The 19,956-nt window shown below is 37.5% G+C and overlaps 1 non-coding gene across 1 annotated transcript; it reads right to left on the minus strand.

Annotated features, from left to right (window-relative positions):
• Positions 1-7,614: 7,614 nt before the first annotated feature.
• Positions 7,615-7,717, minus strand: LOC111821841 (U6 spliceosomal RNA). Its single transcript, XR_002825176.1, has one exon. It is a non-coding gene; the product is annotated as a U6 spliceosomal RNA (small nuclear RNA).
• Positions 7,718-19,956: the final 12,239 nt, after the last annotated feature.

Below are 19,956 nucleotides of genomic sequence, written 5' to 3' on the forward strand. Positions count from 1 at the left end.
CTGCTGACCTCAGTGTCATCTTCATCATCATCATGAACCAGTAACTAATTCAGTACATAGCACATGCTGAGGGGTTTAGGACATATTTACTTAATAAAAGACTAGATACTCTAGGAAGCATTTCACCCTCTTAACCTTGTGAAGGATGTATTATTATCCACGTTTATGGAAAATAAAACTGAGGCTCAGAGACATAGCTACTGTCCAAGATCACACAACTAAGCAGTAGAAACAGGTTTAACCTCTGACCTTACTTCTGCTATAAATGTTTTGCAACTATTTTTTGGGAGAAAACACATAAGAAGAAAAAGCCCCTGCTGCTTCCCAATGCAGTAAGAAATCCTTAGTGCGACATTTCACTTCCTGCAAAGATCTCATATCCATCCATCTTTCAAGCTTCCTTTCGCCTCTGTCTCTCATGCTTGTTTTAGCTGCTGCCAAGTCAGACTACTAGCTGAGTCCCTGAAATTGTTACACGTTTTGACTTTGCTCCTGCTCTCATTACCTAGAATAACTTCCGCATCTCCTCATTTCTGTTCCATCAAGCCCCTTCTGACCCCTAAACTGGAAGTGAGTTTCCTTACTGGTAATCCCTACAGTATGTCCTCTATACCTCCATTAAAGTAGTTTTAACTTGTTAATTACAAAATAACAATTGATGGGATGATTTTTTGCCTGAAAACTTTTTGAGTGCAGGGAATTGCATATTATACATCTCTACGATGGTTGAGATACGTATTTCTACAACTCCTAACAGATGGTCTTGAACATAGGGCATACTCAATTGCTATTAACTGAGAGATTGCACAGGGGATCATTTGCAGAGGTGGTTTGGTCGAACAGTGAAACACACTATGGAATAATCGGTAAGTTATGGCACCACCTGGGCTATAATACTCCCCTTGCAGGGCTAGGTAACGTCCTTCAGGTATGATATATGCTTTGAGCCAGCACATAGCTAAGATGCACAAATCTGGGAACCAAAGGGTAGAAATGGAAGTGTCTCCTCTCACCTAAATTGTTGTTTCTCATACTCAAAACCTTGGGCTTTGTTTGTTCAGAGGTTTTAGTTTCCAAAAGAGGAAACCTTCCACATGACGTTTCAAGGGTTTTATTGATCTGGAAGTTGAGACTGATACTTGGCCACTTGTTCCTCATGTACTGACCTAACAGCTAAAGAAGGAGTTTATGTAGTGGTTAGGTAACTAATCCTGACGGTGAAAGGGAAATAGTCTTACTATTACACTTGGGAGTATAAATGAGCATACTGGAACTCAAGGACTTCTATTACCTCTTAGTACTTCCATGGGATGCTATTTCTTTTTGCCTTCTCCAGTTCACCTTCTATCTCATATAAGATATGTTAATAGAGGTTAAACTTATAACTCAGTATTTTTTTTTAAAGACATCAAAAGGAGTGATAAGCATTACCAAGGATGGGAAAAGTGGCATATGCAACTTGGTGTCACCACTTTTTTAAAAAGGTAAGAATGTGTTTGGTTATAGTCAGGAAAGCTGCATCATGCTAGACAAATGTGTGGTCTTTATTCAGAAGTTAAATATGGGCTAAAGGGTTGTTCACAGATACTAAGTTGGCAAAAGGGTAAACTATGCTAGATTGAGTAGAAGGCAATGAGGTTTGTGCTAGATTGTTAGATGCCAGTTTTTCACTAGGTCTCCATATGGAGGTCAGTCATGAAAATGAGTCTCATAGACCTCCAAACTGCAGAGGTTACTTGAGCAAAGGCCCTTGCTGTGAGCTCTGAAATCCATTGGCACATTTGTCTGAGATCACATTTTCCATGAACGGCTTCCGTCTAATGACAGTGTGGCAGGAATACAAGGCAGGCCTGTTTCTGGAAGACCTGGAATTCCTCTGATGGTCACTTCCAGCTTGAGGACATCCTGACACCTTGGTGAACCTACATTAGACTGCATATTAGTCTAACTCACTTCTATACATCCTTCCCTCACTCTTCCTTCTTTACTGATCAGAATAATATCCCTATCTAATGGCTCTCCCAAGTCTTCCCTAGATCCCTCTTCGTTTTCTCTAACAGAAATTTCTTTATTAAAATCTTTGCATGTTTAGCTCCAACTTGGAGTCTACTTCTTGGAGGACCTAGAGTGACACACTCCCATTATAAGCGACCTTCTGCTTTTACAGAGTGGAAGCTAAGAATGTAATTCCAAGATTCTCTTTCCCTGTCTGGTTCTGGGTAGAGTTTGCCTATAAAATAATTTGCATAACATTTGGAAGGCAGAATGGAGGAGAGGCCATTATTGTTTGAAGGTCATTGTGAGCAAATTCAGTGCTCAAAGAAAGCTTCTCAGACTTCTCTGTAAATTACCTCTTTACTGCTATAGTCTGGGGAAGTGGTGGAATTTTTCCCGAAGAATTAAGGTTTGCAGTCATTTACCAGAACACTTCGAAGAACCACCCACTTTGGTGCTTCAGGCTACAGTTTTCAGTGAGTTTTTCCTCAGCCTTCCAACTGCAGACTGAACTTTACTGCTGAAGATTTTTAAACCCTAACTCCAATAATGAAGCCCTTTATTCCGGGAATATTTAGAATGGCTCCTTTTTCCTGACCAGATCCAAACAGATACCGGAAGGAATTGAGGCTCATAGATAGTTAGATAGATAGATAGATAGATAGATAGATAGATAGATATGTATCTATCTATATATATAAATACATATATACATATGATATTTACTATATACAGGTGTTTTCAGGGCTTAGCCCTACACAGTATACACAGAGCATACTCAACAATTATTAATTAAAATAATGAACACAGTGGTTCATTTGAAATGACATAAGTGTAAATTTCTAAAACTAGCTTAACACTTGACATTTTTGGTTCATCTTGCCCTGTTCCCCATCTCTACAGATAGTAAGTAATATTTGTACATCTACCTCTCCGCACCACCACCCCATCCTGCTTTTAATCTGACTACTTCTCTCACCCTTCACTCACAGTTGAACCCCAGGCATTCACTAGACACCTTTCCATTCCTGACTGGAACACTACCTACTGTTGGCTCACTTTAGCTTCTCTATTGTTGCTGTTACATGCTGCCAAGTCGATTTTGACTCCTGGTAACCCCATGTGACATAGTAAAACTGCCCCATAGGGTTTTCTAGGCTGTAATATTTACTGGAGCAAATTGCCTGGTCTTTTTCCCACAGAGCCACGGGGTGAGTTGAACTACTAACCTTCTAGTTAGCAGCCAAGCACTTAACCATTGTACCACCAGGGCTCCTTAGCTTCTCTGTTAATGATCTGCTATTTCCATGGAAAATACAATGCAATCTCACACACTGTGATTTTTTCAAGTTGCAAATTTAATTATGTCAAATCCCATGCTTAACATACTTGAACATCTTTCCACGGCTTTTGGAATCCAGTCCAATCCAAATTCCCTACGTTGGCTCAATATTTCTCTTCTCATTTCTAACACTTTCCGCCTTATTCTTTATGCTTCCACTACTTCAGCCTTTTGGTTTGTTTTGTTTTCTCTATTATATATCGTGTTATATTTTATTTTTCTCTCTCTTCTTTTTTAATTGTACTTCAGGTGAAGGTTTACAGAACAAATAGTTTCTCATTAAACAGTAGTACACATATTGTTTTATGACATTGGTTAACAACCCCATGACATGTCAACCCTCTCCTTTCTCAACCTTTTTTTTTTTTTTTGGTGAAAACGTACATAGCCGAAGATACACCATTTCAAAAATTTCTATATGCATAGTTCAGTGACACCGACTACGCTCTTCCCGTTGTGCTGCTATTCTCACTTCAGATGAAGGTTTACAGAACAAAATAATTTCTCATTAAACAGTTACTACACATGTTGCTCTGTGACAATGGTTAACAACCCCACTACACGTCCACACTGTCCTTACTCAATATTTCTCATTATTTTTGCATAATGTCCCTCTCCCTTAAATATTTTCCTTCCTATATACACTCACGTGCATGTGTGTGTGAGACACTCACATATACCATCTCGCCAATCTTAGACTTGTGTTTCAGGTGTCAATCTGAAACTCTCTCCAACAGGAAAGCCCCCCGCCCCGACACCCCAACTAGGTTAAGTTCCTGTTTTACAAGCTCTCATAAGGGCTTCTGCTATGAAGCAGTTACCACAATAGCATTTATTTATTTTTTCTGTAATAATTTCTTTCTTTCCCATTTTTCTATTTAAAGGTTTATGTTGGAAAAAGGCCGATATGCTTATGGTTGTCATCATAGTCACGTGTTAAGGATTTAATAAACGTTTTAGAATGAAGGATTATTCTTCATACCAATCGGCAATGTTCATAATCTTTGTTTTGCCAGTGTGGATGTTTTCTGTATTAGGAGTCAATGAGTTGAGCTAATAACATATCATCTTAAGATAGAATATTAGAATTGGAGCTGTTGTCTAAAGAACATTTATACTATCTTTCCTTTTCTACAAAACACAATAATTCATTGGCTTATAAAGAGCCCCGATTATACAAGGTAGAGTGGGAAAAAATAAGAAAAATAAAGCATGTTCATATCCTAGAGAACTTAAAACTATGTTATTGGGAGAACATTTTTGTGTTTATGAAAGCAAATAAAGTTTAAAAATTAAAGGATAAAATTAGTAGTCCAGATTGAATTTATTAGAGACTTTCAGAGAATACCACATGCAAGCCAAGTGCAGATGAAATAACGTTGGAAGCACTGCCCAGATTTGTCTTGGGGCAGCAGCATAGCAACATAAGATGAGAAAATACATCCACTTCTGAATTATCCTCCAGGGAAAACTTGACTCTTTATAACGTTTTATAAAATACGTGTGGATGTCCGTGCTTTAAGACAAGATTCACACTTCCTATCTACTCTGAAATGAACCATTTTATGCCATACCAAAGAAAAATACAATATCTATTCCATTACTAATTTTATCAAAGGCAGTATCTGAGGCAAGATATCTGGCTATGCTAGGAATCCAAACGAACAAAAAGTCACTCTCAGAAACCTTCACTGCTGGTAAATGGATTGTATTTATGCTTCATGCTTTATTTTTTTCTCTCAACTGAAACATTTAGAAATTTCTCCAAATAATCTGGCTTATTTTTCTAACATGATTCCAATGGTTATATGCCATTCTTTTGGAACTTGAACTCAGAAAAATCTTTTCTTTTGTCTTTTTTTTTTTTTTAATTCAAAGTAGGCTAATATTACCAGGAAAAGCAGTCTAGGATTAACACTTAGATGGTATCTAATTGGTTTGCAGTACTAGGTATCTACTACTTTTGGATGACTGAGGCTAGGCCTGGAAGCCCAAGAACCAATGACTATCCTGTTTTTTTTTTTTCTACTCCGTTTATGGAAGAAAGATAAGATACATGTATTAGAAGAAACATCAATACTTAATAATTGGCAGAATCCTTACATTGGTTCTTATCCTCAAAGTAGAGTTTATTATGGTAGGAAAGTCAAGTTGCACTCCTGGAACTTCCCTATCCCCATCCTCCAGGATAGTAAACCAAAAATAATATCCCTTTCTTTGGGGTATTGCAGAGATTAATTCTACCATCAAATGTTTCAAAGATGTAGGAGTGGGAGATTTTTGCCCCATTTAACTTGCCTGTGAGTATGATACAAAACGCAGAAGAGTCTTAGAGAGTGACTACCATATTTTTAGGCAAATAACGCATGCCTTCTATGTTTGTTTGCCAATCGTGGTGTCTACACCTTCCCCCACCTCAAGATATTTTCGTAAGTGCACTATGCTAATTTTTTTTACAACAACATGTAAAGTGGCGCTTATGAAAATATCTTGTTGGGGGCAGGGAGCGGGCATGGTCAGCAAAAAAATATAGAAGGCATGGGTCATTTGAGTAAAAATATGGTATAGATAGTTGTAAATTTAGTTGTGTGGTGATACCTATTGTGGCTGTGGTTCCAGATATGAGATCTACTAGCACAAATCAACACAGTCTCTGGTACTTGATACACAGATATTGACCAAGCTAATTTTCTTTTCAGTCCATATCAACAAAATAGTCAAAAACAGTTTGCCTTCAAGAGACCAAGACAACACTTTACCCTCACTAAGTGCAGGACTGTGTAAACTCTCCAGTTCGTTATCTGGAGGGTCTTGATATCCTCGAGGAGACCAAACTGGTTCATTACTTTGAGGACAATTTTCCTAACTGGACCTGGTTATTTCTTGCCAGCAGTCTGTATGCCTAAATAAGACACACATAAGCCAGAAAGTGAGTGATAAACCCAGTAAAGGAAGGGCCTGCCGTATTGTTGACATTTCTAGTGGTTCACGGGTATGAGGCAGGTCAAAACACCCCATTCTAAAGTGGGAAACATGTGTCTGCATCTTGTACTACCCAAATGTCTAATTATCTAGTGTTGCTGTAACAGAAATACCACAAGTGAATGGCTTTAAAAAACAGAAGTTTATTCTTTCACAGTTTAAGAGATTAGAAGTCCTAATTTATGGCACCAGCTCCAGGGGAAGGCCTTGTCTCTCTGTCGGCTCTCAGGGAAGGTCCTCGTCATCAGTCTTCCCCTTGGTCTAGGGGTTTCTCAGCTCAGGAACCCTGGGTCCAAAGGTTGTGCTCCCCTCCCAGCTCTTCTTTCATGGTGGTAGGAGGACCCTCTCCTCTTTTTTCTCTTCCCTCTTTTATATCTCAAAAGTAATTGACACAAGATACAACCTAATCCTGTAGATTGTGTTCTGCCTCATTAACATACCAGACAGCTCACACCCAAATAAGATCACAGTCATAGGCATAGAGGCTTGGATTTACAAGACATAGGGTAATTATATCAGATCACAAAATTGAGGACAGCCACACAATACTGGGAATCATGACCTAGCCAAGTTGACACATAATTTGGGGCAACACAATTCAATCCATAAAACCAACCAATACACAGAGGCACAATATTTGGTGACTCCCTTTGTATTTGGGGAGATAACATATGTCACATTTAGATATGTTGTTCTGGCTAATTTTCTGGTTAGTTTAAAATTCTAAATGGGGTCTGGAGTAAGAGAAGTCTTGGCAGCAGGATCAAGTTGTCCTGCTACTTGCATCTTGTCACCCATAAACCCAAAGGTATTGGAAGTTATCTGTGGGAAATAGAGGTGACTTATGTACCCTCTGACAAAGTTCCTTAGGATTTTGAAGTAGACAATGCTTGCTTCTGCAGATATATCTATCTTCTTCTCTTTTATTGTTGTTCAAGTTACAGATTTATTGAATGGTTTTGGAATTATGTTTATTAACAGTAAATACTACCTGGCAGGAACAATTGAAACAGAACAAAGCTCTGGTTCATGGAAAATGTTGGTTCGGTTTTCTTGAAGCCCAGCAGGCCTTCCAGTCAGTAGGCTCGAAGTGGGATGTCTCAACAACCAACCTAAAGTAGTAAGCCCCTTTTTTAATTTTTTTTAAATTTTACAGTGCAAATTAATTTTTCCTTCAAAAATTTTATACACAAATTGTTTTGTGACATTGATTGCAATCCCTGCCAAGTGTCAGCACTCTTCTCTCCCTTTCCACCCTGGGTTCCCTGTGCCCACCTGCCCAATTTTCCTGTCCCAAAAATATGCAACACTTCATGAATTTGTATGTCATCCTTGTGTAGAGGCCTTGCCAATCCTCAATGCATCAGTCCAATGTTAGCATATATGCTACCAAAGCAAACACAGATACATCTATCTTCTGATTTAAAAAGCAACTCTTCACTTACTACTGGGCCCCAGTAGAGACTGAACACCTGACCATTAGATACCTAGCGAATGACTCTGCAGTCCAAACTGCTCTTCAGGAGTTGGATGTTATCTGATTGACTGCTGAATCATAAAATCAGATGGTATAGCAATTTTCAATTGTCAAATATAAATAATATACATAAGACCAAGTCTAAGAAGGTCCATAAGTTACAAATAGACTGCATGGGCAGACCATTCAGGTTCCTTTTGTACTTATTTCTACTCTGTTGCTATCTCTTCCTCAGCCTACATGTATGACCAGTTAGCAGAGGATGAAAATGCATGCACCTGGTTTATGGAGAAGTATGCATACTATGCTGGCATCAGATATAAGATGACAGTTGCTGCCCTATAGCCCCACTCAGAGTTGACTCTGAAAAACAATGGTGAAAAGCAATCCTCCCTGTATGGATTCAAGCAGGACAATCTGATTGTCCAGTTTCATTGATTAAGGTATGACCTGAGATATAGGTATACATTGATTTATGGGCAGTAACTTATGGTCAGGGACTTGGAGCAAGATTGAAAGACTGATGATGCACAAGATTTGGGAAGAGGTATGTAGATGGGTTCCTTAGAATTTGCAGAAAATATGAAGATATTTGTATCTCATGTAAATGTCTACCAAAAGGCATCCATTAAAAAGGAGGTGGACAAGATGACCCATTTGCCAAATGTCAGTCAGCCTCTTTTCCTATCAATGTACACATTTTAAAGGTGGCCACAATGACATCTACGGAGGCTAATCTTGGACCCAACAACATGGACTTTTCTTCACTAAGGACGATCACACTATAGCCACTGCTGAGTGCTCAAACTGCCAATAGTAGAAGCCAACACTAAGCCCGAATAGAGCATAATCACCTAGATAAAACCACCATCCACCTGGTGGCAGGTTGGTTATATTGAATCTATTTCCATCATGAAACAGGCAGCAATTTATTCCTAGTGGAACCCAGGATTAGAGTGTTGTTCTGCAAGATGCAGCATATGCCTTAAATTTGTGGACAATATATCACCTGAACCCTCTTGCCTCTGTTTCTGTTTAGCCAATGATAGGCTCTAGGACATCACAGAGTAGGAGAAGGTCTACCCACAGTCAGAATGAATAAGTTCTGAAATCAAGGGATGCTAATGCAAGGAATCCTTCTCATTATAACATGTACCACTTATGGGATTTTTGCCTCCCTTCCTGATTACCTTGGGTGCAGTGGGTTTGGAAGTTTTAGTGCTCAAGTAAAAACTGTCTCTACTGGGAAAACAGTCATGTTTCTGTTAAATTGTAAGCTGAGTCTTCCTCTTGCCATTTGGAACTCCTCATGCTACCAACTCGGATGATTCACCCAGATTACTAAAAGAAAATTAGGTAAACCAGGGAATTCAGTGAAATTCAAAAGATTCCCTGGGATTTCTCTTAACCAATCATACTAGTCTGTAGAAAACTGAGGCAATCCAATACAATTAGGACCACCCAGTTGCTGTGAGATAATGGTTTGGACTCCATCCAAAGGAAGTACTGACAAGGAGTTTGATTTTCAATTTAGGCATTACAGCAGCTATAGAAGTGGAGAATTTGCATCTATAATTTTTGTTAATTAACTGCTTTTTCAATGCCTCTCCCCTCCTCTTTTAACATAATACAGATAGCATTAGTGAGGCAAATATTTTGGGCTTCATGTGGAAATGTGACTTAATTTACGCTACTCTGATGATATATCAGCTGATGGGGTTTTTTGTGTCTGCTCTATGAGGAACACAATTTTTTACCTAGGTAAAGAAACAAGAATGAATGCTGAAGGGCAAACTGACTGCACTATGCTCTATAATATCAATTTGCTACCCTACCTTACACCCACCGGTTTCACTCTCCATTTTGCTCTACCTTGCTTTGTTCTAAAGAAGGTTAAACTCTGTGGACTGCCTGAAACCTCTTGTCTCTGTTTATGTTCAGCCAATGATAGGCAAATACATGACATCATAGAGCAGGAAAAGATTTACACCCTTGGATCTTTTCCTGTCAGTTCGGTGACTGGTAGAGGCTGCATTGCTCAACTGAGGATCAAATCTCCTCTCTGGTCACTCATTCCTACAGTTATAACTCTCCTCTAATTTTGGTAACCACTCCCTCCCCATGTCCCTTCAGGTGAAGTGGTAAGTGTTTAACCAACTCCTGATGTTATCCATTAACCTTGACAACATCTATGAAAGCAGTTCCTTAAATCATCTTCAATTATACTTTTTGAATGTGCCATTTATTTCCTGCTATGACTCACTCACACTTATTCCATGCTCCATCTATGCTGAGATTTTTCTTTCTTTTCAGTTCTTGTTATCACTTAGCCCCAGGGTTTAGTTATACTTTTTCTCCATACCTGAAGATTCTCCTCCAAATCATGCTATTAAAGAGACTGTAATTTTGTATCCATCCTTAAAGTTTAAGCTCAATATGGGCAACAAGTCATCCATCTTACTGACCCTTATATCCCCAGCAGCTTCCACAGAGCCTGGCATATAATAGGTACTCTATCAATATCTAGAACGAAAGATTCCATGTTCTCAACTGCTTCATTCCAAAAATGTTAACTTAGAACTTTTTTTTTTAAATGGAAGTTTCTTGCATAGAAGAAGTGTTGACAATTCGTTTAACAATCTATCCTGCTTTTATTGAGCATATTCTCAATTCGACTGAGTTTTACCTTTTTGCTCCAGAGGTAAATGTTTCCCTTCTTCTGTGACCAACTGAAAGTTACAAGACACAAGGAATACATGCCACATGGCAAACAGACAAGGATTTAAAGGTTCTGGGCTCCCCAATTGGAGACAGACAGTAAATTATTGACTTCTAATTCCAACTGTAACAAGTAAAGACCTTGCAAGTCATCACTCCCATTGATACAGCAAGGAAAAACTAAACAAACTAAAAATCAACAAATTCACTTGGACCCTTCAGAGAACTGAGGTTGCAGGACAAACTGCAAGGCTGAAATCTAGAAAGATAGGCATGTACAATATTACAGCTGAGATCTGCTTACCTGGAGCAGAGATCACTGGAGCCATAAGCTAGTAGGAACACTTAAAAGGCAATTATGATTAATTTCTGGAGGCTTAGTGTAGACTAGCACAAGAGTGAGGTACTTCTTGGAGCTTCAGTCTTAAGAGCTCTGCCAAACTTTGTGGATTTTACCTCTAAGAACTACACCAGTTTCTCATGGTGAAGATCCAAGAAAGAGCCTCTGGCAAGAGGAAGCAAAGAGTAATCAAGTGAACTACACCTAGAACATTCAACATAACAAAGGCCTACTTTTCAAAGGAAAAGATGTTACCAAAGCCATATCCTACATAAGGAAAGGGCATCATTGCCATTAGCCACTGCTAGCCTTTCTGTCTCACCTAAGGGCAGAACAAAGCCTATACCAGTGGGAAAACAATTTGTAGGCCACAGCTCAGAATCAAAAGCCTACTAAAAGACTGAGGCTTAATCATAAGATTATAGAATACTTTCCCTCCTCACACCATACCACCACACCAACAGGGGTGCAGTATAATAGCAGTGGATTTAAAATGAAAGAGCTTCAAGATATTGACTCTGTAAGGAGGAGTACTTAGGGAAGTGCAAAGTCAAGAGAGGAGACAAAATCAAAGACCCTAGAGGACTTGAAGCCTCTGGTCCCTACAATTAAAGCAAACATTCAAAACTTTATGTTAATACAATCCAGATTAATTTAAATCCTCACACTAGAGGTCTATTGGCCTCAGTTTTTATTACCTGATACAGCATATCTAGCTTTCAACAACAACAACAACAAAAAGAATGCCAAAAGGCAAGAAAACAAAGTCTGAAGAGACAAAGCAAGCACCAGAACCAGACTCAGAAGACAAATGTTGGAATTAACAAACAGAATTTAAAATAACTATTATCAATATGTTAAAAGTTTTAATGGATAAAGTAGACAACCTGCATGAACAAACAGGCAATGCAAGCAGAGAAATGGAAATTCTAAGAATGAATAAAAAGAAATCTAAAAAAACTATTAATGGAAATAAAGAATGACTTTCACGGGTTCATCAGTAGACTGGACACGGCCAAAGAAAGAATTAGTGAATTTGAAGATATGTCAATAGAAACTTCTCAAACCAAAAAATAAATTGAGAAAAAAAAACAACAACAACAACAGAACATACAAGAACTTTGAGACAATCTTCCAAAATGTAACATATGTGTAATAACAATACCATAAGAAGAAGAGACACTGGAGCAAAAGAAATAATAAAGCAATCAAGATCAAGAATTTCCCAAAATTAGTGACAGACAACAAACCACAGATCCAGGAAGCTCAGAGAACACCAAGCAGAATAAACACAAAAAAATCTACACATAGGGGCATTATATTTAAAATACTGTAAAAACAAAGACAATGAAAAAATCCTTAATAAAACTGGGAGTGTCTCTTTACCTCTAGAGTAGCCAGAAAAAGAATTATAGCCAACTGTAGGGTCACTATGGGTCGGAAATCGACTCAGTGCTAATGGGTTTGGTTTTGGTTTTTCTCATCAGAAACCATCTAACAAGAAGAGAGTGGAGTGAAATATTTGAAGTGTTGGGAGGGGAAAAAAAGGCAAAACAAAACATCACATAGAATTTTATGATCAGTGAAATTATTCTTCAAAAGTTAAGAAGATATAAAGACTTTCTAAGAAAATTAAAGACCAGTAGTCCTGTCCTGAAAGAAATGTTAAAAGAAGTTCTTTAGGGACAAGTAAAATTACATAGGTCAGAAATTTGTATCTACATAAATAAAGGAAGAATGTTGGAGAATTAATAAATCAAAATAGAATACAATATTTTATTTTTTTATTATTAATTGATCTAAAAGAAAACTATTTAAAGTAATAATAGCACCACTGTACTAGATGATTATCACATATGTATAAGTGAAATGAATGAGGGTAATGTCATAAGGGATGGGAGGAGGAAGGGGTATACTCTGTTATGAGGTTCCTTCAGTGCACATAAGACAATAGAGTATTATTTGATGATGGACTTAAATTAGTTAAAAATATATATTGTAAATTCTATGGCAACCACTAAAAATACATATTTTTAATAAGTACAATTTATATGCAAAGAATGGAGATAATATGCATTCATATAAAATATTCAATTAAAACAGCAAAAGAAAGAGAAGGGAAAGATACAAAGAACAAGCGCAACAAATAGAAAAAACTTACCTACATTATAGGTATTAATCCAAATATATTGTTAATCACTTTAAATTGTGAATGGTCTAAATACATCAGTGCAAGAAAGACAGAGTGGATAAAAAGCAAGACCCAGCAAGATGTTACCTAAAAGAAACCCAATCAGAATATAAAGACTCACATGGCTTAAAAATAAAGGGATGAAAAAAGATATATTACGTTAACATTAATGAAAAGAAAGATGAAGTAACTATATAAATGTCAAACCAAGCAGACTTTAGAACAAGGAAAATGATCAGGAATAAAGATGGGCATACACAATGATAAAGGGGTTGCTGCAAGCAGAAAGGGACAAATTCACTATTACACTTGGAGACTTTCACATCCACCCCTTTTTCAATAATTGATAGATCAAGCTGGCAGAAAATCAGTAAGAACATAGTTGACTTAAGCAGCACTATTAAACAACTTGATCTTGTGGATATTCATAGAACACCTCATCCAACAAAAATACAATACACATTTTTCTCAAGTTCATATAGAATATTCCCGAAGATAGACCATATTAAGGGCCCCAGACACTCCTTAACATTTTTTTAAAATAGAGATCCTACAAAATATGTTTTCAGACCACAATGGAGTTACTAGAAATCAATAACTAAAAGATAGCTGGAAAATCCCCATATATTTGGAAATTAAATGATACATTTCTAAAGTACATGTAGTCAAAGAAAAGATCTCAACAGAAACTTAAATATAGCCTGAATGAAGTGAAAATGAAAATGCAACTTATCAAAATTTGTGACATACAGTAAAAGCAGTACTTAGAGGAAAACTTATATCATTAAACACATGTATTAGAAAACAAGAAAGAGTAATATCAATAATCTAAACTTCCACCTTAACAACAACAACCACTACAAAAATCCAAACCTATTGCCGTCAAGATGATTCCACTACATAGTGACCCTAGAGGACAGAGTAGAACTGCCCCATAGGGTTTCCAAGGAACAGCGGGTAGATCCAAACCACTGACCTTTTGGTTAGCAGCCAAGCTCTTAACCACTGAGCCACTAGGGCTCCAGAAAAAATAAATAAGGTAAGTAAAAAACTATACCAGAAATCAATGGAATTGTAAACAGGAAACAATGGAGATAAATCAATGAAACCAAATGTTGGGTCTTAGAAAAAAATCAATAAAATTAATAAAAACTCTAGTCGGGCTAACCAATAAAAAGAGAAAGAGGACACAAATTACCAATATCAGAAATACAAGAAGGGTCATCACAATCACATAGGGTGATCCCATGGGAATTAAAAGGATAATAAAGGAATGTTATGAACACCTCTATGCCCATACATGTGAAAACCTAAATGAAATGATTCCTTGAAAGACACGAACTACCAAAATGCACACAAGGAGAAACAGGTTATCTGAAAATGCCTAGATTTATTCAAGAAGTTGAATCAATAAATAATAAACTTCTGAAAAGGAAAGCACCAGACCCCAAAGGTTTCATTTTACCAAACATTTAAGGAAATAAAGAAAAGATACCAAACCTCCCCAATCTCATCTAGAAAATAGAAGCAGAGTGAACACTTCCAAACTCATTTGATGAAGCAAGCATTACCCTAATACTAAAACCAGGTAAATATACTGCAAGAAAAACTACAGGTCAATATCTGTCATGATCATAGATGCAAAAATCATCAACAAATCAAATCCAACAATTATAAAAAGAAGCCTACTCCCACAACCAAGTGAGATTTATGATAGGTATGCAAGGCTGGTTCAACATTTGAAAATCAATCAATGCACTACACCACATCAACAGACTAAAGAAGAGAAATCATATGATTATACCAATAGGTGTGGAAAAAAAACCTGGCAGCGTCAACACCCATTCATGACAAAATTTTTCAGTAAAGCTGGAAAAGAAGGGAGCTTCCTCGACTTGATAAAGAACATTCACAAAAAACCTACACTAGCATTTTGCTTAATGGTAAAAAACTGTATTCTCCCTCCTAAATCAGTAGCAAGCTCTCCCCACTGCTATTCAACATAGTATTAGAAGGCCTAGTTATTTCAGTAAGTCAAGAAAAAGAAATAAAAGGTATACAGACTGAAAAGGGAGAAAGCTATCATTGTTCCCAGAACAAGGTTGTCTATGTAGAAAATCTCAAAGAATTGACAAAAATACTTCTGGAAGTACAGGAGTATAGGAAAATTACAGGATACAAGGTTAATATAGGGAAGTAAATTGTTTTCTATATACCAGCATTAAACAATTATAATTTGAAATTTGAAATGTAACATTCATAATTGGATCAAAAAATAAAATACTTAGGTATAAATCCAACAAATATGTAAGAAATCGATACGCAGAAACCTACAAAACTCTGATGAAAGAAATAAAATCAAATTTGAATAAATGGAAAAACATTCTGTGTTCATGGATTGGAAGACTCAATACTGGTAAGACGTTAATTCTTCCCAACTGGATCTATAAATTCCCAATGCAATACATCATTTGATTTCTTTCCTGGACATTGATTGTTGATCAAAGTAGAAAGAAATCACCGAGAACTTCAATTTCTTCTTCATTTATCATAATATTGTTTATCAGTCACTTGTGCGGATTTTCTTTTTCTTCACATTCAGGTGTAATTTATACGGAGGACTGTAGTCTTTGACTGTCATCAATAAGTGCTTCAGGTCGTCTTCATTTTCAGCAACAGCAACAAGGCCGTGTCATCTGATACTGCAGGCTGATAATGAGTTTTCCTCCAATCCTGATGCCGGATTCTTCTCATATTCTAGCTTCTTGGATTATTTGTTCAGCATACAGACTGAATAAGTAAGGTGAAAAGATACCATCTGCCCACATACCTTTTCTAAATCTGAACCACCCTTTCAATATTGTACTGTTTCAATTATATGACATTTTGGAAAAGGCAAAACAACAAGAGAGGCAAAACAATAAAAAGATCAGTGGTTCCAGGGGAGAGGCTGGAGGGAAGGGGGTGTTGAATAAGTGAAGTACAGAATATTTTTGGGGGTGTTGAAACTATTCTATATGATATTGTCCTGGTGAATACATGACAGTATGCATCTGTCAAAACGCATAAAGCTTTACAGCACAAAGAATAAATCATAATGTATGCAAATTCATAAAACATTATTAAGTTGTCAAGGGAATCCCAAGATGGAATGCAGAATGTGGCAAAAGAATATAACTGTCGTACAAACGTATAAAACAACTTCACTGAAGGGAGTAGAGAGAAACATTTCTGACCTAAGTAACTTTGGAAATAAGCGGTGTCTGTACGACTAAAGTTAAAAGGAACTGTATATAAAAATGAGTTATGGAAGCCAGAATTTTCATGGTTTAATTGGGAATTAACAAATAAAACAAAGGCAGGAGACAAGAATTATCTATGTGGTGATGGGTTAGAGTTGTAGGCATCAGTATAAACTCATCTTTAGCTCAATACAGATACAGAGGGTTACGTATAGAAATATAGATACTTGTGTATACATGGGCTAGTCTATACACCTATATTTCCTTGCTCTGTCAGTTGAGAGCGCCTAGAAGCAATATATACCTATAGCAATGTGCACAACTAGCACCCAGACCTTGGTTTCTGATACCATTCTCTAAAAAAAAAAACTAGATGTCCTTGGAGAAATGGCTGATTCTAGAACTGGGGCAGAGAATATCCAAGATGAGCCTGGAGCACCCTGAAGTGCCAGAAAGTAAGAAATTGCTAAAAACAAACAAACAAAAACAGGATGATGGGGATATGTCAAAAGGACACAAGAGTCAACTGAAATAGTTCCCAATGGCCAAAGCTGAGACAATTTGAGCAAGAAAGTAAATAAAATAGTATTCGATTATAAATCAAAGTATAAATTAAATACTCATGAGTTTATACTAACATAAAAAAATGATTAAGTAAATAAACTGGGCAGAAGAATTCCAAATAATCTGTGCAGATAGTCTGCCCTCAAGGACTTGGAGTATAACTTCCTACTGTATAAGTTTGAATTGCACATAATGACTTCCTTCCAAAGAGTGCAATATGGAAAGGGGGAAGGAGTAAGCTTGCAGTGGAGGAACCTGGCAAACACTACCTGAACAGATGATCAAGGTCAACATAAACAGTGATAAGTCATGTTGCTGGTAAATCCCAATTGTGGGACATTCTACAAATATATCTACAATACTCCTCAAAACTGTCAAGGTTATCAAAAACAAAGAAAGTCAGAGAAACTGTCACAACCAAAAGGCATCTAAGGAGACATGGTTAACTAAATGTAATGTGGTATCCTGGACGGGATCCTGAAACAGAGAAGGGACGTTAGACAAAAACAGAAAAAATCTGGATAAAGTAGGGGCTTCAGTTAATTAAAAAAAAAAAAAAAAGAGTGAAGGAAAAGGATAATATTAATCTTGTCAACAAACATAGTAAATTCCACTTTCGAGTCTTTATTCATGGTAATCTTCCAAGAGGAAATGCTACACTGGCCCAACTACTCTAAAACGAGTGATCTCTCACAGCTAAGGACTTACTTAGGTTAGAATTGGGTCACAACTCTTAGCCCCTATTTCTATGTTATAAGTTTCCTCTCTCTTCTCTTTGTATCTATATCTTGACTCCCTGAAACGGTCCCCTGTAAGCTTCCAATCAAGTAAATGGGAATTGCAAGTACATTGGTCGAATTGCTGATACCATGCCTAGTCAGACACACAAGCAGATAATTGCTTACCTAATGTAACTTATTACTGTAGAGTGGTAAAGTTGGAAGTAGTTTCCCCTCTTTCATTTAGCATGTATTTGGAGGGCACATCAACTGTGTGTAGGCATGATATTAGACACTGACACATCCTCAGCCTCGCGTATTGCTTTCACATAAGTAAAGACAGGAGTCCAGAATGGGCAAGCCAGTTCTTCCCAATTACCAAGGTAATTACTGATAAAGAGAGAACTGGAAGCTAGGTCTCCGTATTACCCTTTTATTTCACTTTGTAGATATGAAGAGTCTGGAAAAGTTCTCCAAAAGGAGAAATCTACCCTCCTCCAGAGTGCCCTGAGTATTGAAATTCCTCCACTCATTCCTTTCAGTTAAGCACTCCCTTGGCCCTCAAATTCTCCTGTGAGAAGTATGAAAGTAAACTTAAAATCTGTATTACTTTAGAAGAAATTAATTCTTCAACGTGGAGAAATTGGAGCAGCAAAGAAATACTGGGCACAAGGGAGAGGAATAGATAATGAAAAGTCAGAATAGGGAGCAGGAAAAGAAGAAAATCTAGGTGAAGCACTGAGGCAGACAGATGCCACCTACTTCACAACTTTGCCTCAGGCCAACCTGGCTTGTTTCGGAATGGAATAATTAGCTTGCTGCAGTCTGAGCTTCTTCCATTCTCTGTCGGAATATTTCTCTGTAGTTTATAAACTTCATCCTTCTGTCTATGAGCAGGTAGACTTAGTGAAAAATAACCTATGACCCAAGCTTTGCTGCTGATTAACAGGGCTGCTTCAGGAGTGTCCACCTAGGAGTCCAAAGAACAAAGCATCTCAAGTGTTGACTGCAATGCTCACCCTTGCTTTCGGTCAGAAACACCAGCAGGACATAAGAAAGAAGTCTTTCAAAAGTGTCAGTGCCAGAAGAAATTCTAGTGAAAGCAAAAACTTTCTGATGACAGACAGCCAAAAAGTGACAGAGGCTAGCTGCCTGAATTTTTTTACCCATAAATTGATTAGAAATTCTAGGTAGACCCTGAGTGAATGTAGAAAAGAACTATTCTGGACAACCCAAAGGTCACGCTTAATAGGGCAGAGCTTAGGCAGGTAGCCAGTTGGGTGAGCATATGTTACTTAGAAAGGAATATTGAAGAGAAGGGACCGGAAACGCTGATACATTGCACCTAAGAAAGGAGCTATTTCTACCCCCCATCCCCGACCCCCGGTCTCATTTAAGCACCAGCCACTAAAATCTAGGACCACAAATGATGAGAATGAACCTTGTTCACGCTGTTTGGGGGAGGTCCCATGCGTGCGGCAGTTGCAGCCAACAGCCTTCTGCTTGAAGCATTGGCTTCAGAATGTGATGGTAGAAAAAGTGCACTCCATGAGAGGACTTTGACAAATCGATCCTGTGTGGGTCTGCTCTGCTGCCCTCACTCAGAGATGTTGTTTTAGTGCAGGAAAACTTTTTCCTCAGAAAGAGTCTGGATACATTTAGAAGCTCAGTCTTTATGGAGACAAAAAGAAAGATGGATTGGATACCCTTTGGTGCCATTTGATTTAGAAATGAGAATTTGTCTCCCAGGGGAGAATCACTCATCAAAGAAGAGAAGATTTCATCTTTGAGTTGAAGGCAATGTATTTGCTTGCAGTTTTCGTTAGAAATAGACCACCAGAGAACTCTGAATCACAAACTAGACTGCAATGCTACTGTGCTTGATATTCTACTGTTGCTATACTTACACACTCTTTTTTAGTTCTGCTTCTTTCTTTCTACTTTTAATTATGAAACAATTCAAATATTAAAAAGCATAGAAAAGAGTAAAATGAATATCCATGTACCCATCACCGAAATTCAAAATTAGCAATTGTTTGCCAACTCTGTTTCACTTCCTAGCTCCACTGTGTTATTTTAAAGCAAACCTCAGACATCATATTGTTTTGTCATAAATACTTCAACATAGCCTGTCTTTGTAAAACCTATATTTGTGAAGATGTATTCAAGTATTGCAGGATAAGCTGGCTGGCACTGTTGCAGATCGGATGCTGCATTCTTAGACAGCACACTCTCTTCTCTAGGCCAGTAATGATTTCTGCCACTGGCAGAGACATACCTAAGAACTTCTGATTTAGAAACTGAGGAGGTGCGGTTAGGAAGAGATGAGGGTGATGTCCTGGCACTCTTTTATACCTGTTCTCTTGGACTGAATTCGAATCTCTGT

The sequence above is a fragment of the Trichechus manatus genome, unplaced genomic scaffold (assembly GCF_000243295.1).
Source record: "Trichechus manatus latirostris isolate Lorelei unplaced genomic scaffold, TriManLat1.0 scaffold00109, whole genome shotgun sequence".
Taxonomy (NCBI): Eukaryota; Metazoa; Chordata; class Mammalia; order Sirenia; family Trichechidae; genus Trichechus; species Trichechus manatus.